The 15,778-nt window shown below is 42.0% G+C and overlaps 2 long non-coding RNA genes across 3 annotated transcripts; one reads left to right on the plus strand and one right to left on the minus strand.

Moving 5' to 3' along the window:
* Positions 1-355: 355 nt before the first annotated feature.
* LOC121971606 lies at positions 356-2,760 on the minus strand. Of its 2 annotated transcripts, none has more exons than XR_006109178.1 (3): positions 2,121-2,760; positions 1,948-2,043; positions 356-691 (listed from the first exon to the last, which is right to left on the minus strand). It is a non-coding gene; the product is annotated as an uncharacterized LOC121971606 (long non-coding RNA). The 2 variants fall into 2 exon arrangements; XR_006109179.1 differs by having other exon boundaries at positions 986-2,043.
* An 11,700-nt stretch (positions 2,761-14,460) lies between these two features.
* Positions 14,461-15,440, plus strand: LOC121973767. The gene is made up of 3 exons (XR_006109756.1): positions 14,461-14,901; positions 14,981-15,124; positions 15,385-15,440. It is a non-coding gene; the product is annotated as an uncharacterized LOC121973767 (long non-coding RNA).
* Positions 15,441-15,778: the final 338 nt, after the last annotated feature.

Genomic DNA, 15,778 nt, shown 5'->3' on the forward strand with positions numbered 1-15,778 from the left:
ATGGTCACATACCAAAATCTATAGTACACAGGTCAGATAGAATATCAAAAACCTATGTCCTGAACATAATAAGTATGGAATATCCTGATCAGCATAGAAAAATCCATATATATATAATATGGGTACCACAGTATCAGTAGGTCAAATCCACGGATCTAGGGTATACAAGTCCTCTAAGGTATAACAACCTAGACCCTAATTATATCCCTCTTCCATAGCATATGTACCAACAATATACACAGATCAAAGAATCAGGGTTTAAACACCCGAATCATATATGATATACAAATAGAGGTACACAAATCTGATATGGCACAAAAATCTAAGTATCAAATAATTTAGATACACATGCCAGAAACAAAAATCCATAACCTAGTCCTAACCTCAGTAGAGCATGGTATGTCACTCTAGAAACTAAGATACTCATGGTAATAGAGTACTCATGGCAATAAGATACTCATGGTAACAATTCATGAGATATAAGCACGAATACATAACAAGCGACAAACCTAACATGCTATGGATATCAAACAGTGACATACCAAAGACGAACATATTCATTGCTTGTAGTTATAAAATACTATGCATATCCAATGACAATATCATAAAAGATAAGTGAAGAGGTACCCGCCTCCGATGTAGATCGAGCTAATAAATCGAAATGTCGAAGTGCTTGTCCCGAATCAATGTCCTGTAATAAATCGTACAATTTAGCTAATTTCCATTATAAACAAAAATAGCTAAACTAAATCTTAATCCGATTAGGAAGCTATATTTTTAACTCCCTTTAATTATCTTATCCTTTCTTCATAGTTGATATCTTTAAATTTGTCCAACTAGAGAAGTCAACTAATGAATATACCTCTAATCCTTATTTAAATATAACTCACAAATTAATTAGGATTAGCTCTATTAAACTTTAACCCTTTCCCTTATACAAATCCTGTGCATGCAACAAAAATGATAAATTTCTTCCACTTCTTACCTCAACACCAAAACACTACATGTTGATCCACAATCGAAGAAGTAGGAGCAGCACATCCCTCTTTTGGCCAGAATAGAACCACAGCTTGGTTGCTTAGAAGAACCACCCAATCAATAACGTTCAACTTGGTGGACCAACAACTGCTCTCCAATGTATTGATGCTTGGTCAACAACATGATCATAAATATTGAATCAGCTTCTTGAGTGGCTTCACATTCCAATCAGCAACTTTCTTCCCGGACAGAAACCCAACGTGAATTACTTCACGTTGCTGTTCTCAGGCGACGCGGAATGTTTCTTGGGCGACGGCAGTAAGAAAAAGAGGAGGGATAACCGTGTCATCCGGGGCTAGGCTCACAGATAGCGGCAACCGGTATGACGACGGCGGCTTCAGACTAGGGCACAGCCAAAAAGGGCTTGAACGCTCGTTTTCGGGCGGGCCCTGGTGTCCGCAAAGAGAGAGAGAAGGAGGCGATCGGAGTTGGTGTCGGTTGTGAAGTCGACGTCGGCAAAAGAGAGGAAGAGGGGAAGTGGCAGTGGGGAAAATCGCTAGGGCTTCCTTTGGCCACTCCTTTTCGTACCGGAGGGGAGGAGAGGAACCGTCACAAGCGTTGGTGGCGTCGGTTGACCGGCGGCGGTGCTCGTAGGGCACGGATCGGTGAGGAAAAAGGGGGCGCGGGTTTGGGGAACGGAAAAAGCGTTTAGGGGAAATAAGAAAAACAAGGAAAATGTATTTATAATAAAACTTTTCCTCACTTAAACGGGTATCCTAAACAGGCTTTATTCGTACCCATAAATTCGTCCCCTCAAAACCCGGCGTACGTGCTCCGAAAAATTCCCAGAAAATTCCTAAAATTTATGGAAAATTCCCCTATCGTTATCCGACATTTTTCCGGTATTTTACATCAAGAAATCAACATCCAAACAACAACCAAATTTCCAGAACAACCAGAGCACCTTACCTCTTTCTCTCCACTAGTCGGAGGTGATGAACGATCGGGCGAAGGAAAACTCCAGCGAACGGTATCGTGGTGGCTGTAATCTTGCTAATCTTCTACCTTGGGACACATAACTCTAAATCAAAACCACTCCAGCAAGATCAAGTCCAAAATCCATAGCTACGTATGGTACTTACCTCCAAAATCGTTGCTAGGGTGAATTTGTGCTCCTCTCCGTCAGCTAGAGAAGAGATTAGAGAATCGCAGACAATGCTAGGATAGTAGGATCAGTAGAGTGCTCGATACTCCCTCTTCCGGCCAAACTCACTGGCGCAAGGGGCAGCGATCCGAGAGGACAGCTGAAGGTGATCGGAGGAAGAGGAGCCGGCAGGGGTTTGGAACTAGGGCACAGGTAATGGAGCGACATCCCTGACATGACCCCGTGACCTCTAGCGACGACGATGACATGGAGGTAACGGCGCTAGGGCACCGCTAGAGGGAGAGCCGTAGTGACAATCGGAGAGGGGTCAGGGATCTGAGTGAAAACTGATCAACCTATGCGATCGACGGAGAATAAGGTCCGGTGGCGATGGGCTGGACAACACCGGCGTGATGAGAGTCGCCGACATCAGGGCGAAAGCTCGATGGACAGCGGCGTCGGGGAAGAGGAGGTCGTGCGAGAATGGGGCGAAGCTCCACACCTTGAGAGGGAGAGGAAGGATGCTCGGCGTCGGTGATCGGAACGAAGGAGTCGTCGGAGAGGGAAGGGGATCTCGGGCAGAAGGAATCCGAGAAGAAGTTGGGAGGAAAAATGAAACCGTTCGGATGAGGGCACGCGGGCACAGTTCGGCGGAGGAAATAAAAGAAAGAAAAAGAAAAGGAAAAGGATTTAAAGAAAATAAACATTTTCTCGTTAAAACAGGATAGCCTAAACAGGCTTTTCCAGACCCAGTTTTTATCCCCGTAAACTCGTCCATACGAGCTCCGAAAAATTCCTAGAAGATTTCTAAAAATTCTAAAAAATTCTCTTATCATTATTCGCCATTTTTCGGTATTTTACAGTACATTGCACTACCTATTTACTGAAGGAGGGTGCCTCCTTGTGGTGGGAAGGGGCAGAGAAGTGCGTCAACCTGAATACCTTGACTTGGGAGGAGTTCAAGAAGATATTCTACGAGAAGTACTTCACGACAGATGCGTGGGCATGAGTGAAGAGAGAGTTCATGAGCCTCCGACAGGGATACTTATCAGTTGCAGAGTATGTCCAGAAGTTTGATTGGGGATGTCACTTTGTGCCTTTAATTGCCAATGATGTAGAGGAAAAACTGAGACACTTCTTGGATGGTTTGCAACCTACTATTCATCGCAATGTTTTGATTGTGGACTTGACAGAGTACTTTGCTGCTATTACTAGTGCCTTCTAGTCTAAGCAGGCCCTGAAGGATATCGATGATGAGATGAAAAGGAAGAGACACTACCCACAACAGCATCAACAGAATAAGAAGCCATTTGCAAGACCACAAAAGCCCCAGGGACAGCAAAAACAACCCCCAAAGGCAGGTGCTCTGAGAGAAAGTGACAAACCCTTGTGCAAGGAATGCAATCGTCATCACTTTGGCAAGTGCCTGTGGGGATCAAGTAAGTGCTTCAAATGTGGGGAAGACGGTCACAAAGCTACTGATTGCTCGAAGCTTATGTAGCCCGTGACTGGTCGAGTTTTCGTGATTATACCGAGTAGGCAGAGCCATACATTAAGCTTATCACAGGTATTTCAACTGACTTCAGCACCGTATATTGTCATACTATTTGAAATGCTCAGTTCAAATGCAAATATTATCAAATTATATTGATTTGTATGTGCCAAATTAGGCTTATAATTTGAAGGGGGATTTTTCGAAATGTGATGTAGTGGGTGTAATACCCCGGTTCTGAGATTATGGTTAAATATGACCTAAAAGGTTAGATGGTACTATCCATATCATCAAGGTGCACCTTTCTTTTTGGAAGCCCAAACTTAAGAACTCCAAAGTTAAGCGTGCTTGGCTTGGAGAAATCTGAGGATGGGTGACCTCCTGGGAAGTTTTCCAGGGTGCGTGCGAGTGAGGACAAAGCACGCTGAAAGGACCTCCGGTGTTCTGTGGAGCTAGTCATCAAACCGATAGGTAATTCTGGTGTCATTCCTGGTTCGGTCCGGGTGGGGCCCGTCCGGGCCGGGGCGTTTACAGATGGTATCAGAGCGACCTTGCGACCGTGAGTGCGCCTGTGGTAGGAGCACCCAGGGCACCACCTAGCGAGGGAGATTCTGGGATTTGTTTGTGGTGTGATTTGTGGTTACACAACGAGGATGTTGCGTCTTTAAGTGGGGGTGATTGTAATACCCCGGTTCTGAGATTATGGTTAAATATGACCTAAAAGGTTAGATGGTACTATCCATATCATCAAGGTGCACCTTCCTTTTCGGAAGCCCAAACTTAAGAACTCCAAAGTTAAGCGTGCTTGGCTTGGAGAAATCTGAGGATGGGTGACCTCCTGGGGAGTTTTCCAGGGTGCGTGCGAGTGAGGACAAAGCACGCTGAAAGGACCTCCGGTGGTCTGTGGAGCTAGTCATCAAACCGATAGGTAATTCTGGTGTCATTCCTGGTTCGGTCCGGGTGGGGCCCGCCCGGGCCGGGGCGTTTACAGTGGGTTAGGATATTTTGTACGAAACGTGATGGTATTGTTATTGCAGGTAGGATAATTATAGCGGGCATAGCCACTTATGCCTTGATAGATTTTGGAGCTACATAGTCGTTTATCTCCGCATCCTTCGTGAAGCGGTTGGGAATCTTACCTGAGAGCATGGAATTGGAATTTAGGATTACAGTTCCCTCGGGAGACGTGATGTTATCTTCCAGTTTAGTGAAAAATGTGGAGCTTCAATTACATGAAGATATTGTACAAGCAGGCCTTATTCTGTTGTCAATGACAAAGTTCGATATTGTTTTGGGCATGGATTGGTTAGTCCTATATGGAGCTTCGATCGATTTTCGACAGAGGTTAGTATCTATTTGACCACCCAGCGAGGAACCATTCATCTTTGAGGCAGCCCGGAACAGATAGAGGCGACACATGACCTCTTGTATTCGGGCGAGGGAACTATTGCGAGGGGAGGTCAGGGATTTCTTGTCACGCCCCGAGGAAGTCCCTGTCCGAAGAAATTTCGGCAGCACCTCCCTTGTACGGCTGACAATCTGAATCATTTCTACATGCACAATATACATCAGCCACAGGCGGCTGGAATATACACACAACCACGTAGTTATATGATACAACTTACTCGGCTGATACAATAAAAACACAACCACGCAGTTATATGTAAAGCAGCCCACTCAGTTGTACCAAAACCAAAACACAACGGAAAATGACAGAACCCAAATACAAACCAAATACAAAACTGCTAGCCGGCTAGGCTTACACAAGCAACAACCAATACAAAATATCACATAACAACTTCAACACTCTAGAACAAAACCGGAGCACAAACTAAACTCACTGACACACAAAATAAACAAAACATAAGTGAAACCGATAGATCTTCTGAGGTGACGTGGGGACCAGCAGACAGGATACTCCAAGCGACATCATAACCAACCTGGTACCTGAAAAAGATAGTGTCCACGGAGATGAGTTCAGCAACTCAGCGAATACCAATAGACATGCCTAGTAAGAAATATCTAACAACAATAAACATGGAATACAACTCCCTAATCATATATAGGAAATATGCAAAACTGAAAGGTAACTGAGGAAGTTGTACTCACCAGAAACTCCTATTCAGAACAAAAGGATCGTCAAACCAGATACATAATATGCCTCCTGTATGCATGTCAAACAAATGCATCCACCAAAATGCAGCATATAAGTGCAGCAAACACAAGCAAATAAATGCAATAAATGCATTTGATGTCAATGACATGGTCACCCCTGACGCCAGTCAGTCATCTCACACACAATGGTGAGACTGAGTGGGTAGGGCTGTGACAACAGTGCACTCTGACGTCACTGCTCCTGATGAGTGACCAAATGGACGGGATGCTGTCGGAGTACACACAAACTCCTACCCCAATCATAAATGGGGGAGCGCAATGCTCTCATCTCCCGGTACACCATAATGGGGAGGGATCCCTGACGTGCTACCACGCTGCATCACACTACCCATGAGCGGACCAACGGAGCACCGAACAGGGCAAAACTGACATGCTACCACGCTGCATCACGCTACCCATGAGCGGACCAACGGAGCACCGAACAGTGATGAAACTGGCGATATGCTCTACAATAATGGAGCAGCCTATCACGCAGCATGCAATCATGCAAATGGTGCATGAAACTAAGCATGACAATATCCTGAACCAAATCCACATATATATATAAAAATGTATATCCTAGTACAAGTAAGTCAAATCCACAGATCTAGGGTATACAGGTCCTCTATGGTATAACAACGTAGGTCCTGAACATATCCACCTTCATAAAATATGTACCAACAATGTACATGGATCAAAGCAAAAGGTCTAGGTACACAGATCATGTATGATATAAAAATATAGATACACATGTCAGATAATAAAAAATCCAGAATCTAGTCCTAAACTCAGTAAAGCATGGTATGTCACTTACTCTAGGAACTAAGGTACTCATGGTAATAATCACAAGGTATAAACATTGATACATAACAAGCGACAAAACAGAACATGCTATGGGTATCAAACTGTGACATACCAAAGGCAAACATGATCATTGCTTGTAGCTATAAAATACTATGCATATCCAAATGACAATATCATAAAAGATAAGTCAAGAGGTACCCGCCTTTAACTGTAGTCTGTGCTAAACAAATCCTCACATCAGAACAATTGTCCCGTAATCAGGGTCCCAATAGTGAGTATCCTTTTATCACCTCGCAGTCAGAGAAGTGGTTGTCAGAAAATTCTAGTCGGAGTAACCATAAAGCTACTGCCCTCAATGTAAATCATCCACAATCCGCACCTCAATCACATATGAAATTCCAACCTAAGATAACTAATTACTCATTAGTCATGTTATCACATATTAACATCTCAAATAGAATATGTTACCAATCCATATCAACCTAACACTAACAAGAGATCAACCAAAACACTATACATAGCTTACCTTGAATCAAAGTCTCCAATTCAAATCTAAAACCTTCACATTTCTCATGCTAGTGAATTTTCAATCCAAGCACCCTTAAACAGAACAATCCAACATGAGACTAAAGAGGATAATCTAGAAAGGAAAACTAAACCAACAAAAGAGTAATAATCATATGCTTATACCTCCTCAATGACCTGATGGGGCTATTTCATGACAACCAGAGAACCAAATCGAGGCAGGAAACGGGGTCAAGCTCACTACCGATACAAAGGTAAGTGGCACGGGTCTGTTGGAGCACAGCGAGGAAGAGAAATCCAAAATCCAGTGAAGAGTAGAAGATAGTATACCTCCCTGGTCCAAGATCCGACGAAGAGGAGGTGCTGGACCCCTTAATACAAGGTTCGGTGATGAGGTGCGAAAGATATGAGGCAAACAGCTATGGTTGGCGCTAGGGCACAGTGCTAGAGCTCGACGATGGCCGAAACAGAAGAATGGTGGCGCGATGGTGGCACCGGGTACAGCCACCCGCGCTTGGCCGCTGTGGCTGTGGCGACCGGTGCAGAGGTTAGGCGGATGGCTCTCTAAAATGAGCACGAGCACAGCAAATAGGGGTGATCGGAAATCTAGGGCACAGTCGCCCCCAACACGAGACGAGATAGCGAAGCCGTGGCAACACCGGCGACAGTAGATGTGATGGAGAAGCTCACGGAGGTGTGAGAGAGAAGATGAAGGCTAGCGATCGGGTTAGGTGTCGGCGACGATGGGGAATCGAGAGAAGGCAGCACGGGAGGGAGAGGAGAAAGGAATCGGGCTCTGCGGCGGAATAGCAGTGGCGTCAGGCAGAAGAAATGAAGAGGAGGAGAACCGCCGAGCAGTTAGGGCATGGTCACGACGGGGAAGGAAGAAGGCGCGCACGGTAGAGGAAATAGGGAAAAGAAATAAAGAAAAAGAAAAGAAAAATAAAAAGGAAAAAATCAACATTTCCTCACTTAAATGTGGTAGCCTAAACAGGCTTTCCCGGGCCCCTTTTTATCCCCGTTAACTCGTTCATACGAGCTCTGAAAAATTTCCAGAAAATTTTCAAAAATTTCGGAAATTCCCTTATTATTATCTACCATTTTCCGGTATTTTACATTTCTAGCCAGCGGCATTGTCGTTCCTGATAAGACTAGCTAGTCTATTGAAGAAGTAGAGGTGGTCAAAGACTTTCCGATGTATTTCCGGACGATATTTTCAGCATTTCCCCCGAGAGAGAGGTGGACTTCTCCATTGAGTTGATACCTGGGGTAGCGCAGATCTCTAAGGCCCCATATCGCCTAACACCAACAGAAATGAAAGAATTAAAGGACCAGCTCCAGGAGCTGCTAGATAAGGGATTTGTCCGCCCTAGTTTCTGTTGGAGTGTATACTGAAAGCCTAAGCTTTTGTAAACATTTGTCTTGAATAAAGAATCACATTTGGTCAAATTATCTACATTTGTTTGTAGTTGTTCAATTAATTTATATTGTAGATAACATAGCATGTGGTGTCATATGCAGAAGATAATGTTATCAGTACCTTATAAATTATAAACAGTAGCTCACGACCAAAATGGAAAGGAATAAACCATTAGAAGGTCGTAGTGTAATTAGGTATCAGTTTATCTTGACTGTATAATTACACTAGTACACTTAGAGTGTATTGAGTAGGACCATTTGAGGTCGTTTCTTTTATACTGATTTTATAAAGAAACAAAGACCTCGGTTATTATGGAAGTGTGTGCTCTTAATCCTAATATAATAACAAGCACATATATTTGATATTTATTTCTTTAATTTATCAATGGGTGAGATTTAGTTCGATGAATCAATAAGCCCGATAAGTTGGGAAATGGTATCACTTATAGTGTGTGTTGTTGATTATAGAAGAAAACTGTGTCCTAGAGATACTAGGTTGAGAATGTCCCCAAGAGGAGCTCATAAGGATTATCATGTTAAACCCTGCAGGTGGACTTAGTCCGACATGACGATAAGGTTGAGTGGTACTACTCTTGGACTAAGATATTAATTAAATGAGTTGTCAGTAACTCACTTAATTAGTGGACATTCGATATCTTAAACACAGGGAGACTAACACACTCATAATAAGAAGGAGCCCAAAATGTAATTTGGGATTGGTGCGGTAGTTCAATAATAGTTCTCTAGTGGAATGAATTATTATTGATAAAATTAAGTTGTGTGTTCGGGGCGAACACGGGATGCTTAATTTTATCGGGAGACCAAACCAATTCCTCCTCTCGGTCCCTATCGTAGCCTCTTATTTATAGAGTTCTATACCCACCTATACCCACCTTATATACCCACCCAATAGGGGCCGACCAAGCTAGCTTGGGAACAAGCTAGGGCCGGCCTAGGGTGGCCGGCCCTAGCTTGAACCCAAGCTAGTAGGGCCGGCCAAATTAAATTAAAAAAGAAATTTAATTTTAATTTTTATTATGTGGAAGATATAATTTATTAAAGAGAATTAAAATCAAAATATCTCTCTTGTAAAAGATCTACAAAAGATTAAAGAAAGAGATTAGATCTCTTTCCTTATTTGTAGATTGGTGAGATATTTTATTTTCTCTTTAAAAATTATTCACATGTTGTAAAATTAAAATTATAGAAATTTCCTTTTTATCAACCATGAAGATATTTGAAGAGAAATTTTATTTTTTAAAAAATTTCCGGAAACAAATTAGGAAGTTTTAATTGTTGATTAAAACTTGTCCAATTTTATTTTCATTGATGTGGCCGGCCACTTGATTTTAATTGGGAAAATTTTATTTTATTTTTCTCAATTAAATCATGTCAAGGAAATTAAGGAAATTTTATTGTAATTAAATTTCCTAATTTGCCTAGGCCAAGGAATATAAAAGAAGGGGTGAGGGTGCCTTCAAGAGACACAACATCTATTATTTCTCTTCCTCTTTTGTTCCTTGGTGTGGCCGGCCATCCTCTCCCTCTCTTCCTCTTGTGGTGGCCGAACCTCTCTCTCTCCCTTGGAGCTCTTGTGGTGGCCGGATACTACTTGGAGAAGAAGAAGAAGGAGGAGAGAAAGCTAGCATCTCTTGGAGCTTGGTTAGTATTTTGGTTTTTCTCCTTGGTGAAGTTTTCCTTTGTGGCCGAACCTTGCTTGGAGGAGAAGAAGGTGGTTGGTGGTTTCTCATCTCGGTAGATCGTTGCCCACACAACGTCCGAGGTTAGAAGAGGAATACGGTAGAAGATCAAGAGGTTTTTTCTACAAGGTATAACTAGTAATTTTTATTTCCGCATCATGCTAGTTATTTATGGAAATAATACCAAATACAATAGGCTTACGTTCTAGAATTTCGAATATGTTTTTTCGATGTTGTGTTCTTTTGTTTTTTCTTTTCCTTATGATTTGATTGTTCTCTTTGGTTAACCTAAAGTTATTTTAGGAAATTAAATATTAGTTTTCTATAAAAGGTTTTGTCTAGTCGGTGGTGGTTGCTCCCATATCCAAGAAGGTCATGTGCCTCGCCACGTCAGTACTGGGAACCAATTATGGAAATTAACATTTAATGGAATTAATAACTTAAGGAGACTTGGGTCGAACGTGTAAAGTTCCGCAGGAGATCCAAGTCAAAACCTAAAAGAACAAATAGATTAAGTTTTGGATCAAACGTGTTAAGTTCCGCAGGCGATCCAAAATTTAATTTAAAAGAACACATGGTAGCTAGGAAAAGGTTCAGACCTTTGTACAAAATTTTTGTACAGTGGAACCTATAGGTTTTCCGAGTAGCAACCAACAGTTTCTCCCCCTGGGGTGCACCGGTGCTTTTTGTGAAAAAGAAAGATGGAAGCATGAGACTCTGTATCGAATATCGAGAACTAAACAAAGTGATAGTGAAAAATAAATACCTATTTCTAAGGATCGAATACTTATTTGATCAGTTGTAAGGAGCTTCAACATTCTCGAAGATTGATCTTCGGTCAGGATATCATCAGTTAAGGGTGAGAGAGGCAGATGTGCATAAGACAACTTTCAGGACTTGTTATGAGCATTATGAGTTTTTGGTAATGCCATTCGGAGTGACAAATGCCCCAGCAATCTTCATGGACCTTATAAATTGCGTATTTCAGCTGTATCTGGGTCGATTCATTATTGTATTCATAGATGACATCTTGATCTACTCGAAGAGGCAGCTCCTGAGGACGACGTTAAAGATACTACAAGATCGGAAGTTGTTTGCAAAATTCAGCAACTGCAATTCTGGTTGGAGAAGGTGGAATTCTTAGGCCACATCGTTTCGAAGGAAGGAGTTGAGGCTGATCCAACTAAGGTCAAGGTCGTTAGGGAATGGTCAGAGCTTAGAAATGCAACTGAGATACACAGTTTATTAGGCTTAGCTGGCTATTATCACAAATTCATCAAGGGGTTCTCCTCCATTGCAGTTCCCTTGACAGCTCTGACAAAGAAGAATGCTAGATTTATATAGGGATCTAATTGTCAGAACAGCTTTGAGCGGTTGAAGCAGACACTTACTAAAACACCATTTCTAGTTATGCCATCAGGGCAGGGGAGTATGTGGTGTACACTGATGCTTCTATTTCTCGATTTGGGCACAGTATTGATGCAGCATGGTCGAGTTATTGCATATGTATCTAGGCAATTGAAGGTACATGAAAAGAATTATCCGACTCATGACCACGAACTAGCAGTAGTTGTTTTTTCCCTAAAGATTTGGAGACACTACCTAAATGGTGAAAAGTACAAAATCTATACTGATCACAAGAGCCTTAAGTAGCTCTTCACCCAGAAAGAGATGAACATGAGGCAAAGACGATGGTTGGAGCTGGTGAAGAACTATGATTGTGATATTAACTACCACTCCGGGAAAGCTAATGTAGTTACAGATGCTTTGAACAGGAAGATAGCAGTCATGGCCCAACTATTGGTACATGGACCTCTTCGAATTGAGATTCGGTGGTTTGATCTTGAGGTGTATGCTAAGGGCGAGACTCCTAACTTATCCACTCTGATAGTACAATCTACCTTGAGGGACCGCATCTGTGATGGACAGTCGATAGATGAGTAGTTACGAAAATGGAGACAGAGGGATGAGCTTAAGGGACGGAAGTTGTACTTGGTTGAGGATGGTATCGTCAGATACAGAGGCTGACTTTGGGTTCCTAATGTTGATTCGCTGAGAGTTGAAGTATTGACCAAGGCACATAACTCACCTTATTCTATACACTCAGGGAGTATAAATATGTATAGGGACTTACAACTACTGTATAGGTGGCCAGGTATGAAACGAGATACCGCATGTTTTGTATCAGAATGTTTCACTTGTCAACAGGTGAAGGTGGAACACCATAGACCCATAGGGATTCTTAGGCCGCTCCCTATTCCCGAGTGGAAGTGGGAGAACATTTCAATGGACTTTGTTGTGGGTTTACTGAGGACAGCAAGGGCCTCCAATGCCATTTGGGTAATTGTCGATCGTCTCACCAAATCAGCACACTTTCTACTAGGAAGGACGACTTTCACTATGACGCAGTACGCAGAGTTGTACATTCGAGAGATAGTCAAACTGCACTGAATCCCAGTTTCTATAGTGTCCGACAGAGATCTGAGGTTTACTTCATCCTTCTGGAAGAGTCTACATGTTGCTATCGGAATCAAGTTATCGTTTAATATAGCTTTTCATCCTCAGACAAATGGACAGTTAGAACGAGTGATACAGATTTTAGAGGACTTGCTACGAGCTTGTGTGATTGACTTTCCGGGGAGTTGGGAACAGAAGCTACCTCTGGTGGAGTTTACTTATAATAATAGTTATTAGTCAACTATAGGAATAGCTCCTTATAAGGCACTCTATAGAAGGAAATGCATATCACCTATTCATTGGGATGAAGTCGGAGAAAGGACTAAGATTGGACTTGAAATTGTTCAACACATGGCAGATTTAGTAGTAAAAATTTGAGACAAGATGAAGATGACACAGAGCCGACAGAAAAGTTATGCTGACAAGAGAAGAAGGGATCTCGAGTTTACGGTTGGTGACCATGTCTTCGTAAATATAGCACCCATGAAGGGTGTTATGCGGTTTGGGATGAAGGGTAAACTTAGTCCCAGATTCATTGGACCTTTTGAGATCATAGACAGGATGGGAACATTGGCATACAGGGTGGCCTTACCACTGAATCTTGTAGGCGTGCACCATGTGTTTCATGTAACGATGCTGAGAAAGTACATGCCAAATCTAAAACCCCTTGTTGACACAGCGTAAAATTAATGTCGCGTAATATTAAAATAAACATCCTTGAATAAAAAAAAATGCATATGACAATAACAACAATGACATGAATTAATAATACATGGATAGAAAAATGACGCAACATTACAACTCATCTCCAATCAGTTGCCAAGCATTTCTAAGCATGAACAAACTAACAACATGACCAACATAAGGTAATCTTCTCAAGACTATGAACCGAGTGGTTAAAATAAAGTGGAGATTGAGAACACAAGTGCAAAGTGAAGAAAAAGATGTGTGAGATATAATGAGAATACAGGAAATAATTAAATTCCTACACTAAATATAAAGGCTCTATATTATTGGGGAAATGAGTTTAGGTGCAATGAATTTATGTAGTGCACATCGAGCTCAGAGCTATTAGACTTGATGAGGTAGGGTCAATTTTGGCTCAATGGCTTAGAGGCCTAAAACCAAGTGCTGCACATTTGAAGGAGCTTCAACAGCACATTAGTGCTAGGAGCATTGATCTGTTGTGGATGCGATTATATGATCAAAGGTTTGGAGGCTTGACACTTGGTACAAGGTTGTTATAGAAGGTGAGAAGGATCTAATGGGAGAAATCTAGTGGAGCTTTATGCATCTGATGGACTAGAGGTCTAATCTAATGTACAATCTAGTGTTGCATGTAAGATGGACTAAGATGCAAGGAGGATTTGATGGCATGGAACAAGCTTGGGGATAATGGTCTATTTGATAGACAAGAGGCTTGGTTAGATAAACTCTATGGTGAAGAGAATTGATGAGGTTGAAGACCTATAGGTATGAAAGCATGAGATATCACATAAAAATATAATCATAGAAAGTTGTTTTTTGAGGTAACAACATTGGGGATGATCGATGTCTTTAGTTAGGTAGGGGGATACATTGTAAAATACCAAAAAATGGCGAATAATGATAAGGGAATTTTCTGAAATTTTTAGAAATTTTTATGAAATTTTTTGGAGATCATATGGCTCAGGTTACAGGGATAAAAACGGAGCCCGGAAAAGTCTATTTAGGCTATCCATTTAAGCGAGGAAAAGTTATTTTTCTTTTCCTTTTTATTCTCTTTTTCTTTTATTCTTATTTCCTTTCTCCCCCGCTGAACCCACGCGCCCGATGCCGCCGAACTCGTGCCCTAACCAGCGTCGTTCGACGATTTCTTCCCCACCAGCGTACAAAAAACTCGAGCCCAACACTTCTTCTCCATTCCTCTTTTTCTTCCCTATCGCGCCGCTCCTCACCGTGCCCTAATTCTCGATCGCACTGTCGCGCCCGCGCCTTCTCTACCTGACGAGCCGCACACCCGACGCAGATCACCGATTTCCTCCTCCTTAGGTTATTCGCCTTCTCTGTGTCGACCACCAGGTCCAACCCACCACCGCCCACCACAGGAGACCTAGCGTCGCCTATTCTTCTCCTCTTCCGAGCGCTGGCAGCCGACCAAGTTCCTTTGCCCTAGTTCTTTACTGTCGCGCCATCGACGGACCTCAGCCCTAGATCACCGGCGTTGATTTTGGGCTCAGAGCACAGAGGTAAGGGTGATGCCCTAATTGGTGAGTCGGGTACTTGATCGTTGTTGTGGTGTTCTTGGTCTGACTCACCTTGTTCCAGTATCATCAGGGGGCCGTGAACTGAAGGATGGATTTCAGCAGGCTTTTGTGTATTGTGGATCAACAAACACGACTGTGAAGTTGCTTGTTCTAATTCCAGCAGCAAACATCCTTCCGGCAGCGATCTTTTTGGCTGTGAATTGAGGTATGGAATTAGAGATAAATTGGATTACTAGTTGACACATGATTAGTGTGATTGATTAGTTAAATATAGGTTTTGATCTTAGATGTAGATCATGGTTGGATTTGATTATTTTAGATGAGTATGCATGTTGTAGTAGGTTGATAAATAGGAGGATAATCAATAGTCGTGTTCGATTATGATTATCCTAAATAGGTTTGAGGATTTGATTTAGCTAATTAATTTATATGTTATTAGCTAAATCTGTATATCATGTATTACAGGACTCTGATTCGAGATGAGCATCTCGATGTTGGATTTGACTGGATTGGACCTGCTATTTGAGGCGGGTACCTTGACTTATCTTTGATAATGTCATGTTGATATGTTTAGTAGGTTATAACCTTTAGTAATGATTATGTTCGTCTTTGCTTCGGTTGGTCACTACTCGATACCTGTTACATGCTTATTTTGTTTACTTATTATGCACTTCATGTTAGTACCTACCTGATTATACATGCTTATAGGGGCAGTGACACAACCATGTGTTTATTATGTTCAGAATTTAGGTTGTTATATCTTATCTGATCTGTGTACCTTTGATTTGGTTCATTGTCCTATGGTACACATTTTGTATATATTTGGATATTGTTATGCGGTTCAGGATATTTTCTTTAT

Source organism: Zingiber officinale, chromosome 4A (assembly GCF_018446385.1).
Source record: "Zingiber officinale cultivar Zhangliang chromosome 4A, Zo_v1.1, whole genome shotgun sequence".
Taxonomy (NCBI): Eukaryota; Viridiplantae; Streptophyta; class Magnoliopsida; order Zingiberales; family Zingiberaceae; genus Zingiber; species Zingiber officinale.